Here is a 23,300-nt window from a genome sequence, read left to right as displayed (position 1 = left end):
TGAATCCTCATAATGAAATATGCTACATAATGCTGCTTTTATTTATGTGATACATTTTGTTTCTTGCAGAGAAACATGTTACTGTAAAAATATACGGCAACAAAAAAAAAACATTCCATCTATTTTCAACACCACTTATCCTGTTCAGGGTTGCGGGTGGTGTCTGACAATGAAATATTTATTTGATAGTACACCGATTTCAGCCACTCTATTTTATATTTACAGCTCATAGATAGATTGCTAAAGATTGAGTCCTAAACCTGGGTTGCTCTGTGACAGGCACCAAAGGAAGCATCTAGTCTGGGTTCCGACAGATGAGGAAACTGAAGACCCCAGTGATTTTCACAAGACCGACTAGCACCCCTCACACACGGTTTTTGCACACTTTTACAGTAATAAAAAAATATATACTTTTTTGAAGGGTAGGACTTTGAATGAGGACGGCTCGGTGGAAAACTGGATAGCACGTCCGTCTCACGGTTAGGAGGGTGCGGGTTCGATTCCACCTCCGGCCCTCCCTGTGTGGAGTTTGCATGTTCTCCCCGGGCCCGCGTGGGTTTTCTCCGGGCACTCCGGTTTCCTCCCACATCCCAAAACATGCTTGGTAGGCCGATTGAAGACTCCAAATTGTCCCTAGGTGCGAGTGCAAATGGTTGTTTGTCTCTGTGTGCCCTGCGATTGGCTGGCAACCGGTTCAAGGTGTTCCCCGCCTACTGCCCGATGACAGCTGGGATAGGCTCCAGCACTCCCGCGACCCCCGTGGGGACTAAGCGGTTCGGAAAATGGATGGATGGACTTTGAATGATGTCTCTAGTCATTTAAAAACTCACGGGTTGGGTGTTATTTCTGCACGAAAGAGGCGGGTGGTCCATTAGCTACTTTTCCTCACCCCTAGAGGGAACTCCAACTCAGTTATAGACCCGAAAGAACAGCGTTGGCATAAATTGCTTTGGCATTTGCTTGGATCCACATGCGAAACCCTTTGGCAAAGATTCACTTCATTCAAAAGACACAGGCAGCTAGAAATTAAAACACCATTGAGAAACCTGTTATATTATTAACATGAAGTCATATCTTGACTTGTCTGCACTTGACGTGTGTTCCAAGGCAAGCAAGAGTAGCTGCATATTTCATGAAACCACAGCAGACATTTACTCAAGTCATACGATTCTGCCATAGTAGATATAAGCAAAAAAGCGAGACAATAATAGTTGCTCAGTATCATTATTTCACACAGCTGCAAGCATCTAGTAATAGCCAATATTTTACGACTGTTTTTGTTGTGACACTCAACAGTGGAATGTGCATTTTATCCAGTAAGTCAGCGCAGACCACAGCATGTGTTGCGTCAGCCAGTATTATTATTGCCATCCTGATTGAAGACACAGGTACACCAATCTTCACTTATCCCAAATAATAATAATAAATAATTCTTTCCAAGCTATTCATACCGCCATCCGTTTGTTTTCAGTGCCATTTATTCTGTTCAATGCCGCAGGGAAGCTGGAGTCTATTCCAGCTGAGACATAACCCCGGACTGATCACCTGTCAATCACAGGACTGACACTAGGTAGGATAGGTTCACATTGAAGCTCAATTTAGATTTTTTCTTCCCACCTGCGACGCATAATCAGTTTTTTTTCCGTGCAGTGCAAACAGTACAATTAATTTTGTTCAAATGCGACCCGGCCTCTTTTGTATGTGGATATAAATTGGACATATATGCGATGCGTCTGCAATATAAACGCTCATCTGCACCTAGATGTCACTAAAATACGCCACGTGAGTGGGAGGAGGGGGAGTGCTCCGTAGACTACCGACATCGTCAGCTGCAAATCTGCAAAGTTGTTTTAAGTAACAATTATTGTCTTAACATTTGACTTCAATTGAATCTCGCTTGAAAAAATGAAGCATAAAGTGGACAATGACATGACATCATCTTTAGTAGACGTCTCCATTGAATGAGGAGATGAGGTGTGTCGCCTCATATCCCCCCCAAATTAATTCTACCTGATTCCACCTCGCAACTTTGGCGATATGAGATGTAAAATAATTTCCTTGAAGCCGTGCCACCGAGTTCAAGTGTCAGCATTACAATGATGGCCTTGTTCATATTGCTTCTACAACACAAGGATGAATCCAGAACTGCTGCTGCTTTTAAACGCCTACTTAGAACAACAAAAGGAAACATAAACTTTGCATAAAAAAATGACTGTGGCAATAATTCCAGACTTTTTCCTCAGTCTTTCCAAAGATGCATCAAACAAATTAGGATGTTATGGTTTGAACTTCAGAAAGACGGTTTGTATTAAACAGTTAGGGTTAGCAAGATCTCCCAAGCATGTTGGAAAATGTGTTATGGTCTGATGAAAACAAAATTGAACTTGATGACAAATATGTTTAACACATAAGCACAGCACTGCTCGTGACACAAAGACAACCATATCTACGGTGAAGGATGGTTGTGGCAGCAGTATGCTTTCAGGTTGTTTTTCCTTCAGCTGGAACGAGAGCCTTAGACAAGGATGAGGGAAATTATCAGTAGTTCATAACAGCAGTCAGTGTTCCCACAAAACCCGTAGGCTTCTCTCGAAAACAAGAAAATAATATTAGAAAAAAGCCAAGCAACTTCAGATGAGCTGCTTTAAGTCGTGGATCGATGTGCTAACCCCCATTTAACATGAGCTTGCATGTGATTAATTCTGAACACACTGCAGTTATAAGCGTGCAACCACAGTTTGTTTATTTCCCCTCTTGAAAGACTTTAACAATAGCAACGACTTTCTATTGAGTTGCACAGTTTACATTGATGGTGGAACAAAGTTATGAAATGATTGCATTAGGGGCCATGATGGCCACCTGGTATTTTGGGATTTTCCTGAACGGCAGCATTACTGCCGTCTGAAATTGTGCCGCATCACTGCCACGCCAATGACAATGACAAAATTTGTCAAAAGAACATGGGCACCATTAATCTGTGCAACAGAAACATTAGTCATTCCCTGAAAATTAGCTTATTACCTGCAAACTCTGCGTCCGTGACCAATGTCGAGACGTGACGGTTTTATAACTGTCAGGCGGAGATGGAATGGAATAGATTCTCTCCTCGTCTCGCTTGTGGAGTGGAAGCTGAGTGCGGATCCCATCAAATGTGCAATGCAACGTCCTAATTGGTGGCTTAGGAGGGATGGGCCCAATCAAAACATCACGGGAAAGAACAGTGTCAAAGACTCTCAAGTACTGATGAGCCAGGTGACCTTTAGGCTTTGGTTCAATCAAAGCCCAAATTGTAAGTGAGCATGTGCTTGCATTTGAGTTGACCTTCAGTGGAGGCACCAGTAGATGTACTTAGCCTCGAATGGAGCTTGATAGACATAACCCCAAATATTCTGCTCAGGAGAGAGCAATGTCATTTTTACCTCTTGTTCTTCAAAGATGGCAGCCTGTAGGTCAATTTTGCACCGTCGAGGAGTCTAAAAGAGTAAACAGGACTTGTGGACTAGAAACCTCGTTGTTCTCTGCCCCACAGTCAAGAGATAAGACAGCATTCATTGAGCCATCTGCTTTTTTGATCTCACTTGTGCATCTTTAACAAAATCCCTTCCTAGGGAGGACTTGCATCTATTTTGAGATGTTTTGCTTTGAATATTAACACCCCCACTTTCCTTTTGAGGTGGAGATTAAAAGCAACGTTAGGGCCGAAGCCCGATTCGCTACAGCTTCCAGGCATATATTGGACTTCTTCACCAATTGTCATAATATCTGCACTCTTTTAAACACTATTTAGTTTCAGTGTTACTTTTATAAATGTACTGTATTAGCTATGTTTCATTTTACCATAAAAAAATGTATCCTGAAATGTAATTGAAGTCAAAGCTATGCGTATAATGTTGTTGAAACAGAGATGAAAGAAGCTGACCTGACTGAGCTTGAGGATGAAAGTATTTGGGATGACAGTTGAGCAGTGGAAATGTTGCTTGTCATGTAAGCAGACGTTTCACGTGAATATGCCTCCAAGTTTTTCTGACGGTTGAATGACTCAAAGTGCGGGAAGCAGAGTACAGTGACTCCATAATGCTTTTGCTCCATTTTCTCCTCCAGCCATAGGAATTTCCATTCTGCTCTTTGTGGCCACGGCAAACACGTCAGGTCACCGTAAACAAAGCGAGATGGACATGACGCACCACACGGGGACAGGATGGGTACACATGACACAAATTGTCCGGGATTCAGCAGCCCCCCCACCCCTATGGGCAGCCACAGATACCACGATAGATGGTATCTGGAATATGGAACAAATGGGGCTGCAGTGGCATAAGAGTTGCATGTTTACTGGCAGAGATCTTTCTCCAAACATTGTCTGTCCCTCCAGTGAGGGACCAAGTGAGGAGTATTGCTTCAAACAAAATTAAGCGCTGTATAAAAGTCTTGATTGTGAAAACAACATAACAGAATCAGACAGTCATTATGAGCTGCTTGTTTATGGCTAATTAGCTCACTAACCCCCTGCACAAACACAGTGAAGTTACAAGTTCTAAGCCCGTTGCAATTATAGAACTAAAAAAGCCCATTGAATTCCCATTTGTAAATATGTGTCGGTGCTCTTACTAAAAATACAGTTTCTCTGCATTTGTATTGCTTGTATGCATTTTTTTTCGCATTCGGCAGCAAATTGAAATGATACTCAGATGAGTAATTAGGACACACGCGGAGAACTCTTCTCTCATACGTTTTTCTAACTGTGGTAAAAAAAACAACAACACACATTTTGTCAACAATCCTTTCTGTATAAAACCATTATACGTGACGATTTTTTGTGAGATGTATCCAATTGAATTCTGCTCAACCTCTACTCTAGTCAATTTTCTTTGCTTGCCCACCGCAATTGCAAATCAATCGACATCCAGTATTTCACCTTGTGTCGTCTTAATAATTATCTAAAACGGAACCAAAATTCATTGTCCCATCCTCAGTGGTAGTCCTGATTTGCTTTACCTTTTAGCTGTTGTCATTTTGTTTGCACCATTTGCGAGGTTTGTGTTCTGTTTGGTGACCACATCTGTTGTCTCAACACGAATACATTTTGGGGTCAAGCAAATTGAGGATCCTCCGGCATGTTCTATCAAAGGTATACCAAACAAACTCCACATTGATTATGGGTTTGCTAATTGTTGAACACCTGCAATCCAAGTTGACGTTCCAAAACTTATCCCAATATTAACCAAAAATGCTTTTGAGTTTGACAGTCCAGGCCGATTTGCTGTTACTTGGTCTTAAATCATTGGGAACCACGCAGCGCCTCATATAGGATTTGAAACATAATGGGAATAGTTTACAGGTTTCTACCTCATGATGTCACTCATGAATTTTAAGAAGCTGCGACTCCAAAAGCTCTGAAATATTTTAAAAATATAACCATTCTTCACAGTACCGGCAATTTAAAAATGTATACCCTTTTTCTTTCCTGGCGCGCCAAATCTGCACTGGACTTGGTTTGTGACGAGAGTGAAAGTTTGCACTGAGTGTGAAAGAATAGCTGCTGGGGAAACTTGAGTATACTTCCTTCCCTGCAACTTTGCGTCTCATTAGGGCGGTGTGCAGCTCATTTGCATTTGTTTTAACAAGATATACCGGAAGATGACATGTCCATTCAACTATTCTTCATGTCAACCCCAGCACCCACCGAGCATCAATTCTGATTCCGCCTTTAGCTCTGTTCAGGTTTTATTTGACGATAACAGCGAGTGTTACTAAGAGAGCTTCATCTCGGCGGCCTCCGGCGGACGTCACCCAGCCACAAATGGGCCAAATCAGCCGACAACTCGATTTAACCCTGACACTCAATTTCACTATCATCTAATCTGCAGAGCTTCGTGACGACAGCAGGCACCATCTTGTGAAGCGCTGCCCTTAATGGCACGTTGACGCATACGCTTGCCGGATGAGGTCACCCTCCCCTTAAGAGAGTAGCGCGAGAGGCTGCGGAAAGGTCAGAAAAACTGTGCAAGAAGGCAGTGGCTGGCTCTTCTTCCACTATACAAGATATTTCTTATACATTGCAGAAGCAGCTCCAAGATTCACAAAAGTCCAAAAGGACTCCACGTCTTGTTCTGATCCCAGATGAAATTCTGCTGGCATGCTTACAGCAGTGTTAGTGGCAGATGAATTTAAGATATATGCGAGGCTTTCAATTCAAATACGTACTGTAGAACTGCCTATGTGGGATCGATAAAAAAATATATATATACATGATATATTCCTGACTTATCCTGTTGTTCCAGCTGTGTGTGTGACTATGCAGCATGTTAACAACCTTGCTGCTGATTATAGTTTGTTCCTGTGATGGTTATAGTTTCCTGAGTGCTAACATAGATTTGTAGAATGGATGCAAGTGTACTCCCAGAGCTCTGAGTGCAGCCGGGACTACTGGCTCCTTCCGCATGCGCAGAAAGCTTCGCTAATGGTTTGTTGCTGGGCTGCAACTTGGATGGATTGTTTGTGACTCCCATGCCCTCAAAATCAGTTACATGTTTCCAAAACTAGATTCCAAAACCCTTGGAGTGCTGTGTAAAAAATATTATCTGTGAATTAAAACTTTTCCAATCTCATTAATTTACAACTTTCACTTTCAATGAGTCCGACCCAAATATACTCAAAACACCAGGGTCAAAAAAAGAATTAAAGTGTGACATTATGTGACATTTTTGTCAAAAATAAAACCATTTGGGGAAAACAAATCAATTCACGCAATGCCAGTCATTCATCGATGTACATAAACTTGCTGCCTATCACTGAATTCTCCAGTGCACCATGCACATACCTGACATTTAAAGGTTTGTATCATCATCTCTAGGGTGCCCACAAAATGAGGATACAGTTGCATGTAAACATAAAACTTTAACACTCTGTACCAATGAAATAAAGTACAGTGTAGTTCCTACAAAACACACGCTAGGCCAAAACATCATATTGAATCTGATGTATGCATTTCAAGTTGTCCTATTTGAAATATGCTTTTGATTATTTATCAAACGAGCATAGAGTCACTTCTCCCTTAGAAGTTATGGAATGTGGGGAAAAAAAATGAATAAAGACTTTTAGCTTCCCCTTTGAGACCTACCAATATCAATGCACACATGCATTTCGTTAATAAGCACATGCTTCATCTTTCACCTATTATCATGCTATTCACGCTGCCGTGAACACACGCGTACACGTAACCACCCCGTTTCAGAATTCCATTACGAAAGCAGAATTGTGTGTATGCATGCGTGCGTGTGTCCTCGTGTGTATCAGCCACCATCACACCCATCAGTGGTATTTATTGCGCAGACCTTCTGGTAAAAACCCTGTGAGATGAAATATTGATTTCCCAACCACACTATCACTATCACTCTCACACTCTACGTCTGCACTCCTAATAAAACTTCAACCTCTGAGTCGATTTCATAGCATTTTGTGTCCTTTAGTGTACCTTATAAAGAAAACGTTGCTCTAATTGACCTTTGACCTCTACGTTAGCAAGCCACCTGTGAGAGTTACGGTATCTCACAAAAGTGAGTACAGTTTTAGCATTTTTATAAATGATTCATCTTTCCTTGGCACAACACTAAAAAAATGACACTCCGTGTCCGGTTTTCAGTCAATGTCTAAATCACTGCCAACAAAAGTGACAAGTACACCCAGTGATGGCTCATCAATAGAGCGCGCTAGACCGTGGCCCTTCCGCCAAACTCAGTCACCTTGAAAGGGACAAGAATTATTTAAGGAAAAACTCTAATAACATAGAGTTACTCATGCATGCAAACTTTCACATGCAATCGCATACTAGAAGAACCCATCTCATGGTGGCTGAGGACCAACCTATAGCCCTTGGCAGATGGGGATATAGGTCAGTGGTGGAGCATATGCTAAGCATGCAGGAGGTTTTGGGATCGAGCCCCAGCATCTTGATGTTTTGGTAGATCAATCGGAATAGATTACTTGTCTGATTTTGTGGTTATTAACGTTAGGCATTGCATAGAACCACCGTTGCGGCCGGGCACGAACCACTGGCCCATTGGTGAATGGGGGTCTATCTCAGAAGTAGACTGCATGTTTGGCATGCATGAGGTCCTGGGCTCGAGGTCCCGGGCTCGAAGCCTCGCGGGTTTTTTCACGATATGATATCATATCCATACAAAGGACCGCGGTACGATATTTGCCGATATCTTAAACCCTGCTGTGATTCATTCACGACACATCACGATATAGTGCTCCACGATCAATATTTTTTATTTTTTTATTTTTTTTTAGAACAATATCCTGATTTATAACAATTCATACGCAAAATAAACAAGGTACTGCAAACTCTTTATTTAGGAAATTACAAGAGTATTGTAGTATACAAAGTGCTTATTTTAACACTGAACTTTATCAAATTCCAATATTTTTTCTCATATAAGTAAAGAAAAATGAATATTCTTTCTTTTTTTGTAATACCATTAACTTTAAAGTGCATTACTGAACTATTTATTTACAATAATTTTAATTGTCCGTTGAGCCATCTTTTCTTTGGATCCAAAGTGCTTCCAAACGAATGACTTGAAGCCCAAAGGGGAGCGAATTTCCTCTTCTTCTTGGACACTAGCCATAGCACCAGCCCAGGAGCCGCGTAGTTGTCGGCTCCCCTTTCACGTGCCTGCTCTGCTCACAACACAACTCGCCGCGCACTGCTCCCGGAAAGAGGAAGCAAGCAACAGTGAATTGGATTTCAAAATAAAGTCGCGTCTAATGTACGAGGTCAAACACGGCGATATAAATCGATGTTTAATCGGTGTATCGATGAATCGTTACACCCCTACCGGTTAGGGTGTAGGTATACGTAAAGCACACATATGGGGATGTATCTCCGTGGTAGAGCACATACTTTGCATGAATGAGGGCGTGCGATCGATCCCTGACGTCTCGATATTTTGGTAGCTCAATCTGAATAGATTACCTGTTTGTTGTTGAGTTACCCATGCATGCAAACTGACTTTCACATGCAGGTTATGGTTAGAGGGTTGGGGTCTCCATGTTTTGGTAGCTCAATCTGAATAGATTACCTGTTTGTTGTTGAGTCACTCGTGCATGCAAACTGACTTTCACATGCATCGCATGCTAGAACGACTTTCACATGCGTACTAGACCCACCTGTCTCTTGGTGCCCATAGAACAACCAATTATCCACTGGCAAATGGGGATGTATCTCAGTGGTAGAGCGCATGCTTAGCATGCATGAGGTCCTGGGATTGTTCCCCAGCATCTTCATGTTTTGGTAGCTCAATCTGACAACATGTTCTGATTTTGGTATCACATAGGACCACCATGGCGGCCAGGGACCAACCAATCGCCCTTTCGCCGATGGGGATGAAGCTCAGTGGTAGAGCGCATGCTTTGCATGCATGCGGTCCTGGCATCAATTCCCACCATCTCCATCTTTTGGTAGCACGGTCGGTTAGGGGTAGGGGTAGGGGTAGGGGTAGGGGTTAGGGGTGCAGGTTAGGGTATCCATGTTTTGGTAGCTCAATCTGAATTGAGTTACCCGTGCATGCCAACTGACTTCCACATGCATCGCAAACGAGAACGACTTTCACTTCCGTACTAGACCCACCTATCTCATGGTGTCCGCAGAACAATCAATTATCTACTTGCAGATGGGGATGTAACTCAGTGGTAGAGCGCATGCTTAGCATGCATGAGGTCCTGGGATCGTTCCCTAGCAACTATATTTTTTGGTAGCTAAATCTGACCAGATGTTTGGATTTTGCTATCGCATAGGACCGCCATCGCGGCCAGGGACCAACCGCTCGCCCTTTGGCAGATGGGGATGTAGCTCAGTGGTAGAGCGCATGCTTTGCATGCATGAGGTCCTGGGATCGTTCCCCAGCATCTCCATTTTTTGGTAGCTCAATCTGACCAGATGTTTGGATTTTGGTATCGCATAGGACCGCCATCGCGGCCAGGGACCAACCGCTCACCCTAATGCAAATGGGGATGTAGCTCAGTGGTAGAGCGCATGCTTAGCATGCATGAGGTCCTGGGATCGTTCCCCAGCATCTCCATTTTTTGGTAGCTCAACCTGACTAGATGTTCGCATTTTGTCGCATAGGACCACCATCGCTGCCAGGGACCAACCGCTCGCCCTTTGGCAGATGGGGATGTAGCTCAGTGGTAGAGCGCATGCTTTGCATGCATGAGGTCCTGGGATTGTTCCCAAAGATCTCCATTTTTTGGTAGCTCAACCTGATTAGATGTTTGGATTTTCGTATCGCATAGGACCACCATCGCTGCCAGGGACCAACCGCTCGCCGTTTGGCAGATGGGGATGTAGCTCAGTGGTAGAGCGCATGCTTTGCATGCATGAGGTCCTGGGATCGTTCCCCAGCATCTCCATTTTTGGGTAGCTCAATCTCACTAGATGTTCGGATTTTGGCATCGCATAGGACCACCATCGCGGCCAGGGACCAACCGCTCGCTTTTTGGTAGATGGGGATGTAGCTCAGTGGTAGAGCGCATGCTTTGCATGCATGCGGTCCTGGGCTCGATCCCCAGCATCTCCAATTTTTGGTAGCTCAACCTTAGATGTTTGGATTTTGGTATCGCATATGACCACCATCGCGGCCAGGGACCAACCACTCGCTCTTTGGCAGATGGGAATGAAGCTCAGTGGTAGAGCGCATGCTTTGCATGCATGAGGTCCTGGGATCGTTCCCCAGCATTTCCATTTTTTGGTAGCTCAATCTGACTAGATGTTCGGATTTTGCTATCGCATGGGACCACAATCGCGGCCAGGGACCAACCGCTCGCCCTTTGGCAGATGGGGTTGTAGCTCAGTGGTAGAGCGCATGCTTCGCATGCATGAGGTCCTGAGATCAATTCCCAGCATCTCCACCTTTTGGTAGCATGGTCGGTTAGGGGTAGGGGCTAGGGGTGCAGGTTAGGTTTAGAGGGTTAGGGTCTCCATGTTTTGGTAGCTCAATCTGAATTGAGTTACCCGTGCATGCCAACTGACTTCCACATGCATCGCAAACGAGAACGACTTTCACTTCCGTACTAGACCCACCTATCTCATGGTGTCCGCAGAACAATCAATTATCCAATGGCAGATGGGGATGTAGCTCAGTGGTAGAGCGCATGCTTAGCATGCATGAGGTCCTGGGATCGTTCCCCAGCATCTCCATTTTTTGGTAGCTCAATCTGACCAGATGTTTGGATTTTGGTATTGCATAGGACCACCATCGCGGCCAGGGACCAACCGCTCGCCCTTTGGCAGATAGGGATGTAGCTCAGTGGTAGAGCGCATGCTTAGCATGCATGAGGTCCTGGGATCGTTCCCCAGCATCTCCATTTTTTGGTAGCTCAATCTGACCAGATGTTTGTATTTTGGTATCGCATAGGACCACCATCGCGGCCAGTGACCAACCGCCCGCCATTTGGCAGCTGGGGATGTAGCTCAGTGGTAGAGCGCATGCTTCGCATGCATGAGGTCCTGGGATCAATTCCCAGCATCTCCATCTTTTGGTAGCACGGTCGGTTAGGGGTAGGGGTAGGGGTAGGGGTTAGGGGTGCAGGTTAGGGTCTCCATGTTTTGGTAGCTCAATCTGAATTGAGTTACCCGTGCATGCCAACTGACTTCCACATGCATCGCAAACGAGAACGACTTTCACTTCCGTACTAGACCCACCTATCTCATAATGTCCGCAGAACAATCAATTATCAGTTGGCAGATGGGGATGTAGCTCAGTGGTAGAGCGCGTGCTTTGCATGCATGAGGTCCTGGGATCGTTCCCCAGCATCTCCATTTTTGGGTAGCTCAATCTGACTAGATGTTCGGATTTTGCTATCGCATAGGACCACCATCGCGGCCAGGGACCAACCGCTCGCTCTTTGGCAGATGGGGATGTAGCTCAGTGGTAGAGCGCATGCTTAGCATGCATGAGGTCCTGGGATCGTTCCCCAGCATCTCCATTTTTTGATAGCTCCAGGTGTTTGGATTTTGGTATCGCATAGGACCACCATCGCGGCCAGTGACCAACCGCCCGCCCTTTGGCAGCCGGGGATGTAGCTCAGTGGTAGAGCGCATGCTTCGCATGCATGTGGTCCTGGGATCAATTCCCAGCATCTCCATCTTTTGGTAGCACGGTCGGTTAGGGGTAGGGGTTAGGGGTGCAGGTTAGGGTTAGAGGGTTAGGGTCTCCATGTTTTGGTAGCTCAATCTGAATTGAGTTACCCGTGCATGCCAACTGACTTCCACATGCATCGCAAACGAGAACGACTCTCACTTTTGTACTAGACCCACCTATCTCATGTTGTCCGCAGAACAATCAATTATCAATTGGCAGATGGGTATGTAGCTCAGTGGTAGAGCGCATTCTTTGCATGCATGAGGTCCTGGGATCGTTCCCCAACATCTCCATTTTTTGGTAGCTCAATCTGACTAGATGTTCGGATTTTGCTATCGCATAGGACCACCATCGCGGCCAGGGACCAACCGCTCGCCCTTTGGCAGATGGGGATGTAGCTCAGTGGTAGAGCGCATGCTTAGCATGCATGAGGTCCTGGGATCGTTCCCCAGCATCTCCATTTTTTGGTAGCTCAATCTGACTAGATGTTCGGATTTTGATATCGCATAGGACCACCATCGCGGCCAGGGACCAACCGCTCGCCCTTTGGCAGATGGGGATGTAGCTCAGTGGTAGAGCGCATGCTTTGCATGCATGAGGTCCCGGGGTCGTTCCCCAGCATCTCCATTTTTGGGTAGCTCAATCTCACTAGATGTTCGGATTTTGTAATCGCATAGGACCACCATCGCGGCCAGGGACCAACCGCTCGGCCTTTGGCAGATGGGGATGTAGCTCAGTGGTAGAGCGCATGCTTTGCATGCATGAGGTCCTGGGATCGTTCCCCAGCATTTCCATTTTTTGGTAGCTCAATCTGACTAGATGTTCGGATTTTGCTATCGCATGGGACCACCATCGCGGCCAGGGACCAACCGCTCGCCCTTTGGCAGATGGGGATGTAGCTCAGTGGTAGAGCGCATGCTTAGCATGTATGAGGTCCTGGGATCGTTCCCCAGCATCTCCATTTTTTGATAGCTCAATCTGACCAGATGTTTGGATTTTGGTATCGCATAGGACCACCATCGCGGCCAGTGACCAACCGCCCGCCCTTTGACAGCCGGGGATGTAGCTCAGTGGTAGAGCGCATGCTTCGCATGCATGTGGTCCTGGGATCAATTCCCAGCATCTCCATCTTTTGGTAGCACGGTCGGTTAGGGGTAGGGGTTAGGGGTTAGGGGTTAGGGGTGCAGGTTAGGGTTAGAGGGTTAGGGTCTCCATGTTTTGGTAGCTCAATCTGAATTGAGTTACCCGTGCATGCCAACTGACTTCCACATGCATCGCAAACGAGAACGACTCTCACTTCCGTACTAGACCCACCTATCTCATGTTGTCCGCAGAACAATCAATTACCAATTGGCAGATGGGTATGTAGCTCAGTGGTAGAGCGCATTCTTTGCATGCATGAGGTCCTGGGATCGTTCCCCAACATCTCCATTTTTTGGTAGCTCAATCTGACTAGATGTTCGGATTTTGCTATCGCATAGGACCACCATCGCGGCCAGGGACCAACCGCTCGCCGTTTGGCAGATGGGGATGTAGCTCAGTGGTAGAGCGCATGCTTAGCATGCATGAGGTCCTGGGATCGTTCCCCAGCATCTCCATTTTTTGGTAGCTCAATCTGACTAGATGTTCGGATTTTGATATCGCATAGGACCACCATCGCGGCCAGGGACCAACCGCTCGCCCTTTGGCAGATGGGGATGTAGCTCAGAGGTAGAGCGCATGCTTTGCATGCATGAGGTCCTGGGATCGTTCCCCAGCATCTCCATTTTTGGGTAGCTCAATCTCACTAGATGTTCGGATTTTGTAATCGCATAGGACCACCATCGCGGCCAGGGACCAACCGCTCGGCCTTTGGCAGATGGGGATGTAGCTCAGTGGTAGAGCGCATGCTTTGCATGCATGAGGTCCTGGGAAAGTTCCCCAGCATTTCCATTTTTTGGTAGCTCAATCTGACTAGATGTTCGGATTTTGCTATCGCATGGGACCACCATCGCGGCCAGGGACCAACCGCTCGCCCTTTGGCAGATGGGGATGTAGCTCAGTGGTAGAGCGCATGCTTAGCATGTATGAGGTCCTGGGATCGTTCCCCAGCATCTCCATTTTTTGATAGCTCAATCTGACCAGATGTTTGGATTTTGGTATCGCATAGGACCACCATCGCGGCCAGTGACCAACCGCCCGCCCTTTGGCAGCCGGGGATGTAGCTCAGTGGTAGAGCGCATGCTTCGCATGCATGTGGTCCTGGGATCAATTCCCAGCATCTCCATCTTTTGGTAGCACGGTCGGTTAGGGGTAGGGGTTAGGGGTGCAGGTTAGGGTTAGAGGGTTAGGGTCTCCATGTTTTGGTAGCTCAATCTGAATTGAGTTACCCGTGCATGCCAACTGACTTCCACATGCATCGCAAACGAGAACGACTCTCACTTCCGTACTAGACCCACCTATCTCATGTTGTCCGCAGAACAATCAATTACCAATTGGCAGATGGTTATGTAGCTCAGTGGTAGAGCGCATTCTTTGCATGCATGAGGTCCTGGGATCGTTCCCCAACATCTCCATTTTTTGGTAGCTCAATCTGACTAGATGTTCGGATTTTGCTATCGCATAGGACGACCATCGCGGCCAGGGACCAACCGCTCGCCGTTTGGCAGATGGGGATGTAGCTCAGTGGTAGAGCGCATGCTTAGCATGCATGAGGTCCTGGGATCGTTCCCCAGCATCTCCATTTTTTGGTAGCTCAATCTGACTAGATGTTCGGATTTTGATATCGCATAGGACCACCATCGCGGCCAGGGACCAACCGCTCGCCCTTTGGCAGATGGGGATGTAGCTCAGTGGTAGAGCGCATGCTTTGCATGCATGAGGTCCTGGGATCGTTCCCCAGCATCTCCATTTTTTGGTAGCTCAATCTCACTAGATGTTCGGATTTTGTAATCGCATAGGACCACCATCGCGGCCAGGGACCAACCGCTCGGCCTTTGGCAGATGGGGATGTAGCTCAGTGGTAGAGCGCATGCTTTGCATGCATGAGGTCCTGGGATCGTTCCCCAGCATTTCCATTTTTTGGTAGCTCAATCTGACTAGATGTTCGGATTTTGCTATCGCATGGGACCACCATCGCGGCCAGGGACCAACCGCTCGCCCTTTGGCAGATGGGGATGTAGCTCAGTGGTAGAGCGCATGCTTAGCATGTATGAGGTCCTGGGATCGTTCCCCAGCATCTCCATTTTTTGATAGCTCAATCTGACCAGATGTTTGGATTTTGGTATCGCATAGGACCACCATCGCGGCCAGTGACCAACCGCCCGCCCTTTGGCAGCCGGGGATGGAGCTCAGTGGTAGAGCACATGCTTCGCATGCATGTGGTCCTGGGATCAATTCCCAGCATCTCCATCTTTTGGTAGCACGGTCGGTTAGGGGTAGGGGTTAGGGGTGCAGGTTAGGGTTAGAGGGTTAGGGTCTCCATGTTTTGGTAGCTCAATCTGAATTGAGTTACCCGTGCATGCCAACTGACTTCCACATGCATCGCAAACGAGAACGACTCTCACTTCCGTACTAGACCCACCTATCTCATGTTGTCCGCAGAACAATCAATTACCAATTGGCAGATGGGTATGTAGCTCAGTGGTAGAGCGTATTCTTTGCATGCATGAGGTCCTGGGATCGTTCCCCAACATCTCCATTTTTTGGTAGCTCAATCTGACTAGATGTTCGGATTTTGCTATCGCATAGGACCACCATCGCGGCCAGGGACCAACCGCTCGCCCTTTGGCAGATGGGGATGTAGCTCAGTGGTAGAGCGCATGCTTAGCATGCATGAGGTCCTGGGATCGTTCCCCAGCATCTCCATTTTTTGGTAGCTCAATCTGACTAGATGTTCGGATTTTGATATCGCATAGGACCACCATCGCGGCCAGGGACCAACCGCTCGCCCTTTGGCAGATGGGGATGTAGCTCAGTGGTAGAGCGCATGCTTTGCATGCATGAGGTCCTGGGATCGTTCCACAGCATCACCATTTTTGGGTAGCTCAATCTCACTAGATGTTCGGATTTTGTAATCGCATAGGACCACCATCGCGGCCAGGGACCAACCGCTCGGCCTTTGGCAGATGGGGATGTAACTCAGTGGTAGAGCGCATGCTTTGCATGCATGAGGTCCTGGGATCGTTCCCCAGCATTTCCATTTTTTGGTAGCTCAATCTGACTAGATGTTCGGATTTTGCTATCGCATGGGACCACCATCGCGGCCAGGGACCAACCGCTCGCCCTTTGGCAGATGGGGATGTAGCTCAGTGGTAGAGCGCATGCTTAGCATGTATGAGGTCCTGGGATCGTTCCCCAGCATCTCCATTTTTTGATAGCTCAATCTGACCAGATGTTTGGATTTTGGTATCGCATAGGACCACCATCGCGGCCAGTAACCAACCGCCCGCCCTTTGGCAGCCGGGGATGTAGCTCAGTGGTAGAGCGCATGCTTCGCATGCATGTGGTCCTGGGATCAATTCCCAGCATCTCCATCTTTTGGTAGCACGGTCGGTTAGGGGTAGGGGTTAGGGGTGCAGGTTAGGGTTAGAGGGTTAGGGTCTCCATGTTTTGGTAGCTCAATCTGAATTGAGTTACCCGTGCATGCCAACTGACTTCCACATGCATCGCAAACGAGAACGACTCTCACTTCCGTACTAGACCCACCTATCTCATGTTGTCCGCAGAACAATCAATTACCAATTGGCAGATGGGTATGTAGCTCAGTGGTAGAGCGCATTCTTTGCATGCATGAGGTCCTGGGATCGTTCCCCAACATCTCCATTTTTTGGTAGCTCAATCTGACTAGATGTTCGGATTTTGCTATCGCATAGGACCACCATCGCGGCCAGGGACCAACCGCTCGCCCTTTGGCAGATGGGGATGTAGCTCAGTGGTAGAGCGCATGCTTAGCATGCATGAGGTCCTGGGATCGTTCCCCAGCATCTCCATTTTTTGGTAGCTCAATCTGACTAGATGTTCGGATTTTGATATCGCATAGGACCACCATCGCGGCCAGGGACCAACCGCTCGCCCTTTGGCAGATGGGGATGTAGCTCAGTGGTAGAGCGCATGCTTTGCATGCATGAGGTCCTGGGATCGTTCCCCAGCATCTCCATTTTTGGGTAGCTCAATCTCACTAGATGTTCGGATTTTGTAATCGCGTAGGACCACCATCGCGGCCAGGGACCAACCGCTCGCCCTTTGGCAGATGTGGATGTAGCTCAGTTGTAGAGCGCATGCTTAGCATGCATGAGGTCCTGGGATCGTTCCCCAGCATCTCCATTTTTTGGTAGCTCAATCTGACTAGATGTTCGGATTTTGATATCGCATAGGACCACCATCGCGGCCAGGGACCAACCGCTCGCCCTTTGGCAGATGGGGATGTAGCTCAGTGGTAGAGCGCATGCTTTGCATGCATGAGGTCCTGGGATCGTTCCCCAGCATCTCCATTTTTGGGTAGCTCAATCTCACTAGATGTTCGGATTTTGTAATCGCATAGGACCACCATCGCGGCCAGGGACCAACCGCTCGGCCTTTGGCAGATGGGGATGTAACTCAGTGGTAGAGCGCATGCTTTGCATGCATGAGGTCCTGGGATCGTTCCCCAGCATTTCCATTTTTTGGTAGCTCAATCTGACTAGATGTTCGGATTTTGCTATCGCATGGGACCACCATCGCGGCCAGGGACCAACCGCTCGCCCTTTGGCAGATGGGGATGTAGCTCAGTGGTAGAGCGCATGCTTAGCATGTATGAGGTCCTGGGATCGTTCCCCAGCATCTCCATTTTTTGATAGCTCAATCTGACCAGATGTTTGGATTTTGGTATCGCATAGGACCACCATCGCGGCCAGTGACCAACCGCCCGCCCTTTGGCAGCCGGGGATGTAGCTCAGTGGTAGAGCGCATGCTTTGCATGCATGAGGTCCTGGGATCGTTCCCCAGCATTTCCATTTTTTGGTAGCTCAATCTGACTAGATGTTCGGATTTTGCTATCGCATGGGACCACCATCGCGGCCAGGGACCAACCGCTCGCCCTTTGGCAGATGGGGATGTAGCTCAGTGGTAGAGCGCATGCTTAGCATGCATGAGGTCCTGGGATCGTTCCCCAGCATCTCCATTTTTTGGTAGCTCAATCTGACTAGATGTTCGGATTTTGATATCGCATAGGACCACCATCGCGGCCAGGGACCAACCGCTCGCCCATTGGCAGATGGGGATGTAGCTCAGTGGTAGAGCGCATGCTTCGCATGCATGAGGTCCTGGGATCAATTCCCAGCATCTCCATCTTTTGGTAGCACGGTCGGTTAGGGGTAGGGGCTAGGGGTGCAGGTTAGGGTTAGAGGGTTAGGGTCTCCATGTTTTGGTAGCTCAATCTGAATTGAGTTACCCGTGCATGCCAACTGACTTCCACATGCATCGCAAACGAGAACGACTTTCACTTCCGTACTAGACCCACCAATCTCATCGTGTCCGCAGAACAATCAATTATCCAATGGCAGATGGGGATGTAGCTCAGTGGTAGAGCGCATGCTTTGCATGCATGAGGTCCTGGAATCGTTACCCAACATCTCCATTTTTTGGTAGCTCAATCTGACTAGATGTTCGGATTTTGCTATAGCATAGGACCACCATCGCGGCCAGGGACCAACCACTCGCCCTTTGGCAGATGGGGATGTAGCTCAGTGGTAGAGCGCATGCTTAGCATGCATGAGGTCCTGGGATCGTTCCCCAGCATCTCCATTTTTTGGTAGCCCAATCTGACTAGATGTTCGGATTTTGATATCGCATAGGACCACCATCGCGGCCAGGGACCAACCGCTCGCCCTTTGGCAGATGGGGATGTAGCTCAGTGGTAGAGCGCATGCTTAGCATGCATGAGGTCCTGGGATCGTTTCCCAGCATCTCCATTTTTTGGTAGCTCAATCTGACTAGATGTTCGGATTTTGATATCGCATGGGCCCACCATCGCGGCCAGGGACCAACCGCTCGCCCTTCGGCAGATGGGGATGTAGCTCAGTGGTAGAGCGCATGCTTAGCATGCATGAGGTCCTGGGATCGTTCCCCAGCATCTCCATTTTTTGGTAGCTCAATCTGACTAGATGTTCGGATTTTGATATCGCATAGGACCACCATCGCGGCCAGGGACCAACCGCTCGCCCATTGGCAGATGGGGATGTAGCTCAGTGGTAGAGCGCATGCTTCGCATGCGTGAGGTCCTGGGATCAATTCCCAGCATCTCCATCTTTTGGTAGCACGGTCGGTTAGGGGTAGGGGCTAGGGGTGCAGGTTAGGGTTAGAGGGTTAGGGTCTCCATGTTTTGGTAGCTCAATCTGAATTGAGTTACCCGTGCATGCCAACTGACTTCCACATGCATCGCAAACGAGAACGACTTTCACTTCCGTACTAGACCCACCTATCTCATCGTGTCCGCAGAACAATCAATTATCCAATGGCAGATGGGGATGTAGCTCAGTGGTAGAGCGCATGCTTAGCATGCATGAGGTCCTGGGATCGTTCCCTAGCATCTCCATTTTTTGGTAGCTCAATCTGACCAGATGTTTGGATTTTGGTATCGCATAGAACCACCATCGCGGCCAGGGACCAACCGCTCGGCCTTTGGCAGATGGGGATGTAGCTCAGTGGTAGAGCGCATGCTTTGCATGCATGAGGTCCTGGGATCGTTCCCCAGCATTTCCATTTTTTGGTAGCTCAATCTGACTAGATGTTCGGATTTTGCTATCGCATGGGACCACCATCGCGGCCAGGGACCAACCACTCGCCCTTTGGCAAATGGGGATGTAGCTCAGTGGTAGAGCGCATGCTTAGCATGCATGAGGTCCTGGGATCATTCCCCAGCATCTCCATTTTTCGGTAGCTCAACCTGATTAGATGTTTGGATTTTGGTATCGCATAGAACCACCATCGCGGCCAGGGACCAACCGCTCGCCCTTTGGCAGATGGGGATGTAGCTCAGTGGTAGAGCGCATGCTTAGCATGCATGAGGTCCTGGGATCGTTCCCCAGCATCTCTATTTTTTGGTAGCTCAATCTGACTAGATGTTCGGATTTTGATATCGCATAGGACCACCATCGCGGCCAGGGACCAACCGCTCGGCCTTTGGCAGATGGGGATGTAGCTCAGTGGTAGAGCGCATGCTTTGCATGCATGAGGTCCTGGGATCGTTCCCCAGCATTTCCATTTTTTGGTAGCTCAATCTGACTAGATGTTCGGATTTTGCTATCGCATGGGACCACCATCGCGGCCAGGGACCAACCGCTCGCCCTTTGGCAGATGGGGATGTAGCTCAGTGGTAGAGCGCATGCTTAGCATGCATGAGGTCCTGGGATCGTTCCCCAGCATCTCCATTTTTTGGTAGCTCAATCTGACTAGATGTTCGGATTTTGATATCGCATAGGACCACCATCGCGGCCAGGGACCAACCGCTCGCCCATTGGCAGATGGGGATGTATCTCAGTGGTAGAGCGCATGCTTTGCATGCATGAGGTCCTGGGATCAATTCCCAGCATCTCCATCTTTTGGTAGCACGGTCGGTTACGGGTAGGGGCTAGGGGTGCAGGTTAGGGTTAGAGGGTTTGGGTCTCCATGTTTTGGTAGCTCAATCTGAATTGAGTTACCCGTGCATGCCAACTGACTTCCACATGCATCGCAAACGAGAACGGCTTTCACTTCCGTACTAGACCCACCTATCTCATGGTGTCCGCAGAACAATCACTTATCCAATGGCAGATGGGGATGTAGCTCAGTGGTAGAGCGCATGCTTAGCATGCATGAGGTCCTGGGATCGTTACCCAACATCTCCATTTTTTGGTAGCTCAATCTGACTAGATGTTCGGATTTTGCTATCGCATAGGACCACCATCGCGGCCAGGGACCAACCGCTCGCCCTTTGGCAGATGGGGATGTAGCTCAGTGGTAGAGCGCATGCTTAGCATGCATGAGGTCCTGGGATCGTTCCCCAGCATCTCCATTTTTTGGTAGCCCAATCTGACTAGATGTTCGGATTTTGATATCGCATAGGACCACCATCGCGGCCAGGGACCAACCGCTCGCCCTTTGGCAGATGGGGATGTAGCTCAGTGGTAGAGCGCATGCTTAGCATGCATGAGGTCCTGGGATCGTTTCCCAGCATCTCCATTTTTTGGTAGCTCAATCTGACTAGATGTTCGGATTTTGATATCGCATGGGACCACCATCGCGGCCAGGGACCAACCGCTCGCCCTTCGGCAGATGGGGATGTAGCTCAGTGGTAGAGCGCATGCTTAGCATGCATGAGGTCCTGGGATCGTTCCCCAGCATCTCCATTTTTTGGTAGCTCAATCTGACTAGATGTTCGGATTTTGATATCGCATAGGACCACCATCGCGGCCAGGGACCAACCGCTCGCCCATTGGCAGATGGGGATGTAGCTCAGTGGTAGAGCGCATGCTTCGCATGCGTGAGGTCCTGGGATCAATTCCCAGCATCTCCATCTTTTGGTAGCACGGTCGGTTAGGGGTAGGGGCTAGGGGTGCAGGTTAGGGTTAGAGGGTTAGGGTCTCCATGTTTTGGTAGCTCAATCTGAATTGAGTTACCCGTGCATGCCAACTGACTTCCACATGCATCGCAAACGAGAACGACTTTCACTTCCGTACTAGACCCACCTATCTCATCGTGTCCGCAGAACAATCAATTATCCAATGGCAGATGGGGATGTAGCTCAGTGGTAGAGCGCATGCTTAGCATGCATGAGGTCCTGGGATCGTTCCCTAGCATCTCCATTTTTTGGTAGCTCAATCTGACCAGATGTTTGGATTTTGGTATCGCATAGAACCACCATCGCGGCCAGGGACCAACCGCTCGGCCTTTGGCAGATGGGGATGTAGCTCAGTGGTAGAGCGCATGCTTTGCATGCATGAGGTCCTGGAATCGTTCCCCAGCATTTCCATTTTTTGGTAGCTCAATCTGACTAGATGTTCGGATTTTGCTATCGCATGGGACCACCATCGCGGCCAGGGACCAACCACTCGCCCTTTGGCAGATGGGGATGTAGCTCAGTGGTAGAGCGCATGCTTAGCATGCATGAGGTCCTGGGATCATTCCCCAGCATCTCCATTTTTCGGTAGCTCAACCTGATTAGATGTTTGGATTTTGGTATCGCATAGAACCACCATCGCGGCCAGGGACCAACCGCTCGCCCTTTGGCAGATGGGGATGTAGCTCAGTGGTAGAGCGCATGCTTAGCATGCATGAGGTCCTGGGATCGTTCCCCAGCATCTCCATTTTTTGGTAGCTCAATCTGACTAGATGTTCGGATTTTGATATCGCATAGGACCACCATCGCGGCCAGGGACCAACCGCTCGGCGTTTGGCAGATGGGGATGTAGCTCAGTGGTAGAGCGCATGCTTTGCATGCATGAGGTCCTGGGATCGTTCCCCAGCATTTCCATTTTTTGGTAGCTCAATCTGACTAGATGTTCGGATTTTGCTATCGCATGGGACCACCATCGCGGCCAGGGACCAACCGCTCGCCCTTTGGCAGATGGGGATGTAGCTCAGTGGTAGAGCGCATGCTTAGCATGCATGAGGTCCTGGGATCGTTCCCCAGCATCTCCATTTTTTGGTAGCTCAATCTGACTAGATGTTCGGATTTTGATATCGCATAGGACCACCATCGCGGCCAGGGACCAACCGCTCGCCCATTGGCAGATGGGGATGTAGCTCAGTGGTAGAGCGCATGCTTTGCATGCATGAGGTCCTGGGATCAATTCCCAGCATCTCCATCTTTTGGTAGCACGGTCGGTTACGGGTAGGGGCTAGGGGTGCAGGTTAGGGTTAGAGGGTTTGGGTCTCCATGTTTTGGTAGCTCAATCTGAATTGAGTTACCCGTGCATGCCAACTGACTTCCACATGCATCGCAAACGAGAACGACTTTCACTTCCGTACTAGACCCACCTATCTCATGGTGTCCGCAGAACAATCACTTATCCAATGGCAGATGGGGATGTAGCTCAGTGGTAGAGCGCATGCTTAGCATGCATGAGGTCCTGGGATCGTTCCCTAGCATCTCCATTTTTTGGTAGCTCAATCTGACCAGATGTTTAGATTTTGGTATCGCATAGGACCAACATCGCG

At 48.3% G+C, this 23,300-nt stretch overlaps 62 non-coding genes across 62 annotated transcripts; all 62 read left to right on the top strand.

The window, feature by feature from the left end:
• Positions 1-9,846: 9,846 nt before the first annotated feature.
• trnaa-ugc (transfer RNA alanine (anticodon UGC)) lies at positions 9,847-9,918 on the top strand. The gene has a single exon. It is a non-coding gene; the product is annotated as a tRNA-Ala (tRNA).
• A 95-nt stretch (positions 9,919-10,013) lies between these two features.
• On the top strand, positions 10,014-10,085 carry trnaa-agc (transfer RNA alanine (anticodon AGC)). Its single transcript has one exon. It is a non-coding gene; the product is annotated as a tRNA-Ala (tRNA).
• A 259-nt stretch (positions 10,086-10,344) lies between these two features.
• Positions 10,345-10,416, top strand: trnaa-ugc (transfer RNA alanine (anticodon UGC)). Its single transcript has one exon. It is a non-coding gene; the product is annotated as a tRNA-Ala (tRNA).
• A 95-nt stretch (positions 10,417-10,511) lies between these two features.
• trnaa-ugc (transfer RNA alanine (anticodon UGC)) lies at positions 10,512-10,583 on the top strand. Its single transcript has one exon. It is a non-coding gene; the product is annotated as a tRNA-Ala (tRNA).
• Positions 10,584-10,675: 92 nt separating this feature from the next.
• trnaa-ugc (transfer RNA alanine (anticodon UGC)) lies at positions 10,676-10,747 on the top strand. The gene has a single exon. It is a non-coding gene; the product is annotated as a tRNA-Ala (tRNA).
• A 95-nt stretch (positions 10,748-10,842) lies between these two features.
• Positions 10,843-10,914, top strand: trnaa-cgc (transfer RNA alanine (anticodon CGC)). Its single transcript has one exon. It is a non-coding gene; the product is annotated as a tRNA-Ala (tRNA).
• A 217-nt stretch (positions 10,915-11,131) lies between these two features.
• Positions 11,132-11,203, top strand: trnaa-agc (transfer RNA alanine (anticodon AGC)). Its single transcript has one exon. It is a non-coding gene; the product is annotated as a tRNA-Ala (tRNA).
• A 95-nt stretch (positions 11,204-11,298) lies between these two features.
• trnaa-agc (transfer RNA alanine (anticodon AGC)) lies at positions 11,299-11,370 on the top strand. The gene has a single exon. It is a non-coding gene; the product is annotated as a tRNA-Ala (tRNA).
• A 95-nt stretch (positions 11,371-11,465) lies between these two features.
• Positions 11,466-11,537, top strand: trnaa-cgc (transfer RNA alanine (anticodon CGC)). The gene has a single exon. It is a non-coding gene; the product is annotated as a tRNA-Ala (tRNA).
• Positions 11,538-11,752: 215 nt separating this feature from the next.
• Positions 11,753-11,824, top strand: trnaa-ugc (transfer RNA alanine (anticodon UGC)). The gene has a single exon. It is a non-coding gene; the product is annotated as a tRNA-Ala (tRNA).
• A 95-nt stretch (positions 11,825-11,919) lies between these two features.
• trnaa-agc (transfer RNA alanine (anticodon AGC)) lies at positions 11,920-11,991 on the top strand. The gene has a single exon. It is a non-coding gene; the product is annotated as a tRNA-Ala (tRNA).
• Positions 11,992-12,078: 87 nt separating this feature from the next.
• trnaa-cgc (transfer RNA alanine (anticodon CGC)) lies at positions 12,079-12,150 on the top strand. The gene has a single exon. It is a non-coding gene; the product is annotated as a tRNA-Ala (tRNA).
• A 384-nt stretch (positions 12,151-12,534) lies between these two features.
• Positions 12,535-12,606, top strand: trnaa-agc (transfer RNA alanine (anticodon AGC)). The gene has a single exon. It is a non-coding gene; the product is annotated as a tRNA-Ala (tRNA).
• Positions 12,607-12,701: 95 nt separating this feature from the next.
• trnaa-ugc (transfer RNA alanine (anticodon UGC)) lies at positions 12,702-12,773 on the top strand. Its single transcript has one exon. It is a non-coding gene; the product is annotated as a tRNA-Ala (tRNA).
• Positions 12,774-12,868: 95 nt separating this feature from the next.
• On the top strand, positions 12,869-12,940 carry trnaa-ugc (transfer RNA alanine (anticodon UGC)). The gene has a single exon. It is a non-coding gene; the product is annotated as a tRNA-Ala (tRNA).
• Positions 12,941-13,035: 95 nt separating this feature from the next.
• Positions 13,036-13,107, top strand: trnaa-agc (transfer RNA alanine (anticodon AGC)). Its single transcript has one exon. It is a non-coding gene; the product is annotated as a tRNA-Ala (tRNA).
• Positions 13,108-13,202: 95 nt separating this feature from the next.
• trnaa-cgc (transfer RNA alanine (anticodon CGC)) lies at positions 13,203-13,274 on the top strand. The gene has a single exon. It is a non-coding gene; the product is annotated as a tRNA-Ala (tRNA).
• A 398-nt stretch (positions 13,275-13,672) lies between these two features.
• trnaa-agc (transfer RNA alanine (anticodon AGC)) lies at positions 13,673-13,744 on the top strand. The gene has a single exon. It is a non-coding gene; the product is annotated as a tRNA-Ala (tRNA).
• A 95-nt stretch (positions 13,745-13,839) lies between these two features.
• trnaa-ugc (transfer RNA alanine (anticodon UGC)) lies at positions 13,840-13,911 on the top strand. Its single transcript has one exon. It is a non-coding gene; the product is annotated as a tRNA-Ala (tRNA).
• Positions 13,912-14,173: 262 nt separating this feature from the next.
• On the top strand, positions 14,174-14,245 carry trnaa-agc (transfer RNA alanine (anticodon AGC)). The gene has a single exon. It is a non-coding gene; the product is annotated as a tRNA-Ala (tRNA).
• A 95-nt stretch (positions 14,246-14,340) lies between these two features.
• Positions 14,341-14,412, top strand: trnaa-cgc (transfer RNA alanine (anticodon CGC)). Its single transcript has one exon. It is a non-coding gene; the product is annotated as a tRNA-Ala (tRNA).
• A 384-nt stretch (positions 14,413-14,796) lies between these two features.
• trnaa-agc (transfer RNA alanine (anticodon AGC)) lies at positions 14,797-14,868 on the top strand. Its single transcript has one exon. It is a non-coding gene; the product is annotated as a tRNA-Ala (tRNA).
• A 95-nt stretch (positions 14,869-14,963) lies between these two features.
• Positions 14,964-15,035, top strand: trnaa-ugc (transfer RNA alanine (anticodon UGC)). Its single transcript has one exon. It is a non-coding gene; the product is annotated as a tRNA-Ala (tRNA).
• A 95-nt stretch (positions 15,036-15,130) lies between these two features.
• On the top strand, positions 15,131-15,202 carry trnaa-ugc (transfer RNA alanine (anticodon UGC)). Its single transcript has one exon. It is a non-coding gene; the product is annotated as a tRNA-Ala (tRNA).
• A 95-nt stretch (positions 15,203-15,297) lies between these two features.
• On the top strand, positions 15,298-15,369 carry trnaa-agc (transfer RNA alanine (anticodon AGC)). Its single transcript has one exon. It is a non-coding gene; the product is annotated as a tRNA-Ala (tRNA).
• A 95-nt stretch (positions 15,370-15,464) lies between these two features.
• trnaa-cgc (transfer RNA alanine (anticodon CGC)) lies at positions 15,465-15,536 on the top strand. The gene has a single exon. It is a non-coding gene; the product is annotated as a tRNA-Ala (tRNA).
• Positions 15,537-15,920: 384 nt separating this feature from the next.
• On the top strand, positions 15,921-15,992 carry trnaa-agc (transfer RNA alanine (anticodon AGC)). Its single transcript has one exon. It is a non-coding gene; the product is annotated as a tRNA-Ala (tRNA).
• A 95-nt stretch (positions 15,993-16,087) lies between these two features.
• On the top strand, positions 16,088-16,159 carry trnaa-ugc (transfer RNA alanine (anticodon UGC)). The gene has a single exon. It is a non-coding gene; the product is annotated as a tRNA-Ala (tRNA).
• Positions 16,160-16,254: 95 nt separating this feature from the next.
• trnaa-ugc (transfer RNA alanine (anticodon UGC)) lies at positions 16,255-16,326 on the top strand. The gene has a single exon. It is a non-coding gene; the product is annotated as a tRNA-Ala (tRNA).
• A 95-nt stretch (positions 16,327-16,421) lies between these two features.
• On the top strand, positions 16,422-16,493 carry trnaa-agc (transfer RNA alanine (anticodon AGC)). Its single transcript has one exon. It is a non-coding gene; the product is annotated as a tRNA-Ala (tRNA).
• A 95-nt stretch (positions 16,494-16,588) lies between these two features.
• Positions 16,589-16,660, top strand: trnaa-cgc (transfer RNA alanine (anticodon CGC)). Its single transcript has one exon. It is a non-coding gene; the product is annotated as a tRNA-Ala (tRNA).
• A 384-nt stretch (positions 16,661-17,044) lies between these two features.
• Positions 17,045-17,116, top strand: trnaa-agc (transfer RNA alanine (anticodon AGC)). The gene has a single exon. It is a non-coding gene; the product is annotated as a tRNA-Ala (tRNA).
• A 95-nt stretch (positions 17,117-17,211) lies between these two features.
• trnaa-ugc (transfer RNA alanine (anticodon UGC)) lies at positions 17,212-17,283 on the top strand. The gene has a single exon. It is a non-coding gene; the product is annotated as a tRNA-Ala (tRNA).
• A 262-nt stretch (positions 17,284-17,545) lies between these two features.
• Positions 17,546-17,617, top strand: trnaa-ugc (transfer RNA alanine (anticodon UGC)). Its single transcript has one exon. It is a non-coding gene; the product is annotated as a tRNA-Ala (tRNA).
• A 95-nt stretch (positions 17,618-17,712) lies between these two features.
• On the top strand, positions 17,713-17,784 carry trnaa-ugc (transfer RNA alanine (anticodon UGC)). Its single transcript has one exon. It is a non-coding gene; the product is annotated as a tRNA-Ala (tRNA).
• A 95-nt stretch (positions 17,785-17,879) lies between these two features.
• trnaa-agc (transfer RNA alanine (anticodon AGC)) lies at positions 17,880-17,951 on the top strand. Its single transcript has one exon. It is a non-coding gene; the product is annotated as a tRNA-Ala (tRNA).
• A 95-nt stretch (positions 17,952-18,046) lies between these two features.
• On the top strand, positions 18,047-18,118 carry trnaa-ugc (transfer RNA alanine (anticodon UGC)). Its single transcript has one exon. It is a non-coding gene; the product is annotated as a tRNA-Ala (tRNA).
• A 95-nt stretch (positions 18,119-18,213) lies between these two features.
• On the top strand, positions 18,214-18,285 carry trnaa-agc (transfer RNA alanine (anticodon AGC)). Its single transcript has one exon. It is a non-coding gene; the product is annotated as a tRNA-Ala (tRNA).
• Positions 18,286-18,380: 95 nt separating this feature from the next.
• Positions 18,381-18,452, top strand: trnaa-cgc (transfer RNA alanine (anticodon CGC)). Its single transcript has one exon. It is a non-coding gene; the product is annotated as a tRNA-Ala (tRNA).
• Positions 18,453-18,836: 384 nt separating this feature from the next.
• trnaa-agc (transfer RNA alanine (anticodon AGC)) lies at positions 18,837-18,908 on the top strand. The gene has a single exon. It is a non-coding gene; the product is annotated as a tRNA-Ala (tRNA).
• Positions 18,909-19,003: 95 nt separating this feature from the next.
• On the top strand, positions 19,004-19,075 carry trnaa-agc (transfer RNA alanine (anticodon AGC)). Its single transcript has one exon. It is a non-coding gene; the product is annotated as a tRNA-Ala (tRNA).
• A 95-nt stretch (positions 19,076-19,170) lies between these two features.
• On the top strand, positions 19,171-19,242 carry trnaa-agc (transfer RNA alanine (anticodon AGC)). The gene has a single exon. It is a non-coding gene; the product is annotated as a tRNA-Ala (tRNA).
• Positions 19,243-19,337: 95 nt separating this feature from the next.
• trnaa-cgc (transfer RNA alanine (anticodon CGC)) lies at positions 19,338-19,409 on the top strand. Its single transcript has one exon. It is a non-coding gene; the product is annotated as a tRNA-Ala (tRNA).
• Positions 19,410-19,626: 217 nt separating this feature from the next.
• On the top strand, positions 19,627-19,698 carry trnaa-agc (transfer RNA alanine (anticodon AGC)). The gene has a single exon. It is a non-coding gene; the product is annotated as a tRNA-Ala (tRNA).
• A 95-nt stretch (positions 19,699-19,793) lies between these two features.
• On the top strand, positions 19,794-19,865 carry trnaa-ugc (transfer RNA alanine (anticodon UGC)). Its single transcript has one exon. It is a non-coding gene; the product is annotated as a tRNA-Ala (tRNA).
• A 95-nt stretch (positions 19,866-19,960) lies between these two features.
• Positions 19,961-20,032, top strand: trnaa-agc (transfer RNA alanine (anticodon AGC)). Its single transcript has one exon. It is a non-coding gene; the product is annotated as a tRNA-Ala (tRNA).
• A 95-nt stretch (positions 20,033-20,127) lies between these two features.
• trnaa-agc (transfer RNA alanine (anticodon AGC)) lies at positions 20,128-20,199 on the top strand. Its single transcript has one exon. It is a non-coding gene; the product is annotated as a tRNA-Ala (tRNA).
• A 95-nt stretch (positions 20,200-20,294) lies between these two features.
• Positions 20,295-20,366, top strand: trnaa-ugc (transfer RNA alanine (anticodon UGC)). The gene has a single exon. It is a non-coding gene; the product is annotated as a tRNA-Ala (tRNA).
• A 95-nt stretch (positions 20,367-20,461) lies between these two features.
• Positions 20,462-20,533, top strand: trnaa-agc (transfer RNA alanine (anticodon AGC)). The gene has a single exon. It is a non-coding gene; the product is annotated as a tRNA-Ala (tRNA).
• Positions 20,534-20,628: 95 nt separating this feature from the next.
• trnaa-ugc (transfer RNA alanine (anticodon UGC)) lies at positions 20,629-20,700 on the top strand. The gene has a single exon. It is a non-coding gene; the product is annotated as a tRNA-Ala (tRNA).
• Positions 20,701-21,084: 384 nt separating this feature from the next.
• Positions 21,085-21,156, top strand: trnaa-agc (transfer RNA alanine (anticodon AGC)). Its single transcript has one exon. It is a non-coding gene; the product is annotated as a tRNA-Ala (tRNA).
• A 95-nt stretch (positions 21,157-21,251) lies between these two features.
• Positions 21,252-21,323, top strand: trnaa-agc (transfer RNA alanine (anticodon AGC)). The gene has a single exon. It is a non-coding gene; the product is annotated as a tRNA-Ala (tRNA).
• Positions 21,324-21,418: 95 nt separating this feature from the next.
• On the top strand, positions 21,419-21,490 carry trnaa-agc (transfer RNA alanine (anticodon AGC)). Its single transcript has one exon. It is a non-coding gene; the product is annotated as a tRNA-Ala (tRNA).
• A 95-nt stretch (positions 21,491-21,585) lies between these two features.
• trnaa-cgc (transfer RNA alanine (anticodon CGC)) lies at positions 21,586-21,657 on the top strand. The gene has a single exon. It is a non-coding gene; the product is annotated as a tRNA-Ala (tRNA).
• Positions 21,658-21,874: 217 nt separating this feature from the next.
• trnaa-agc (transfer RNA alanine (anticodon AGC)) lies at positions 21,875-21,946 on the top strand. Its single transcript has one exon. It is a non-coding gene; the product is annotated as a tRNA-Ala (tRNA).
• Positions 21,947-22,041: 95 nt separating this feature from the next.
• On the top strand, positions 22,042-22,113 carry trnaa-ugc (transfer RNA alanine (anticodon UGC)). The gene has a single exon. It is a non-coding gene; the product is annotated as a tRNA-Ala (tRNA).
• A 95-nt stretch (positions 22,114-22,208) lies between these two features.
• trnaa-agc (transfer RNA alanine (anticodon AGC)) lies at positions 22,209-22,280 on the top strand. Its single transcript has one exon. It is a non-coding gene; the product is annotated as a tRNA-Ala (tRNA).
• A 95-nt stretch (positions 22,281-22,375) lies between these two features.
• Positions 22,376-22,447, top strand: trnaa-agc (transfer RNA alanine (anticodon AGC)). Its single transcript has one exon. It is a non-coding gene; the product is annotated as a tRNA-Ala (tRNA).
• Positions 22,448-22,542: 95 nt separating this feature from the next.
• trnaa-ugc (transfer RNA alanine (anticodon UGC)) lies at positions 22,543-22,614 on the top strand. Its single transcript has one exon. It is a non-coding gene; the product is annotated as a tRNA-Ala (tRNA).
• A 95-nt stretch (positions 22,615-22,709) lies between these two features.
• trnaa-agc (transfer RNA alanine (anticodon AGC)) lies at positions 22,710-22,781 on the top strand. Its single transcript has one exon. It is a non-coding gene; the product is annotated as a tRNA-Ala (tRNA).
• Positions 22,782-22,876: 95 nt separating this feature from the next.
• On the top strand, positions 22,877-22,948 carry trnaa-ugc (transfer RNA alanine (anticodon UGC)). Its single transcript has one exon. It is a non-coding gene; the product is annotated as a tRNA-Ala (tRNA).
• Positions 22,949-23,165: 217 nt separating this feature from the next.
• Positions 23,166-23,237, top strand: trnaa-agc (transfer RNA alanine (anticodon AGC)). Its single transcript has one exon. It is a non-coding gene; the product is annotated as a tRNA-Ala (tRNA).
• Positions 23,238-23,300: the final 63 nt, after the last annotated feature.

This window comes from Syngnathus typhle, linkage group LG2, assembly GCF_033458585.1.
Source record: "Syngnathus typhle isolate RoL2023-S1 ecotype Sweden linkage group LG2, RoL_Styp_1.0, whole genome shotgun sequence".
NCBI classification, from domain to species: domain Eukaryota; kingdom Metazoa; phylum Chordata; class Actinopteri; order Syngnathiformes; family Syngnathidae; genus Syngnathus; species Syngnathus typhle.
This window is presented reverse-complemented; position numbering and strand designations above follow the sequence as displayed.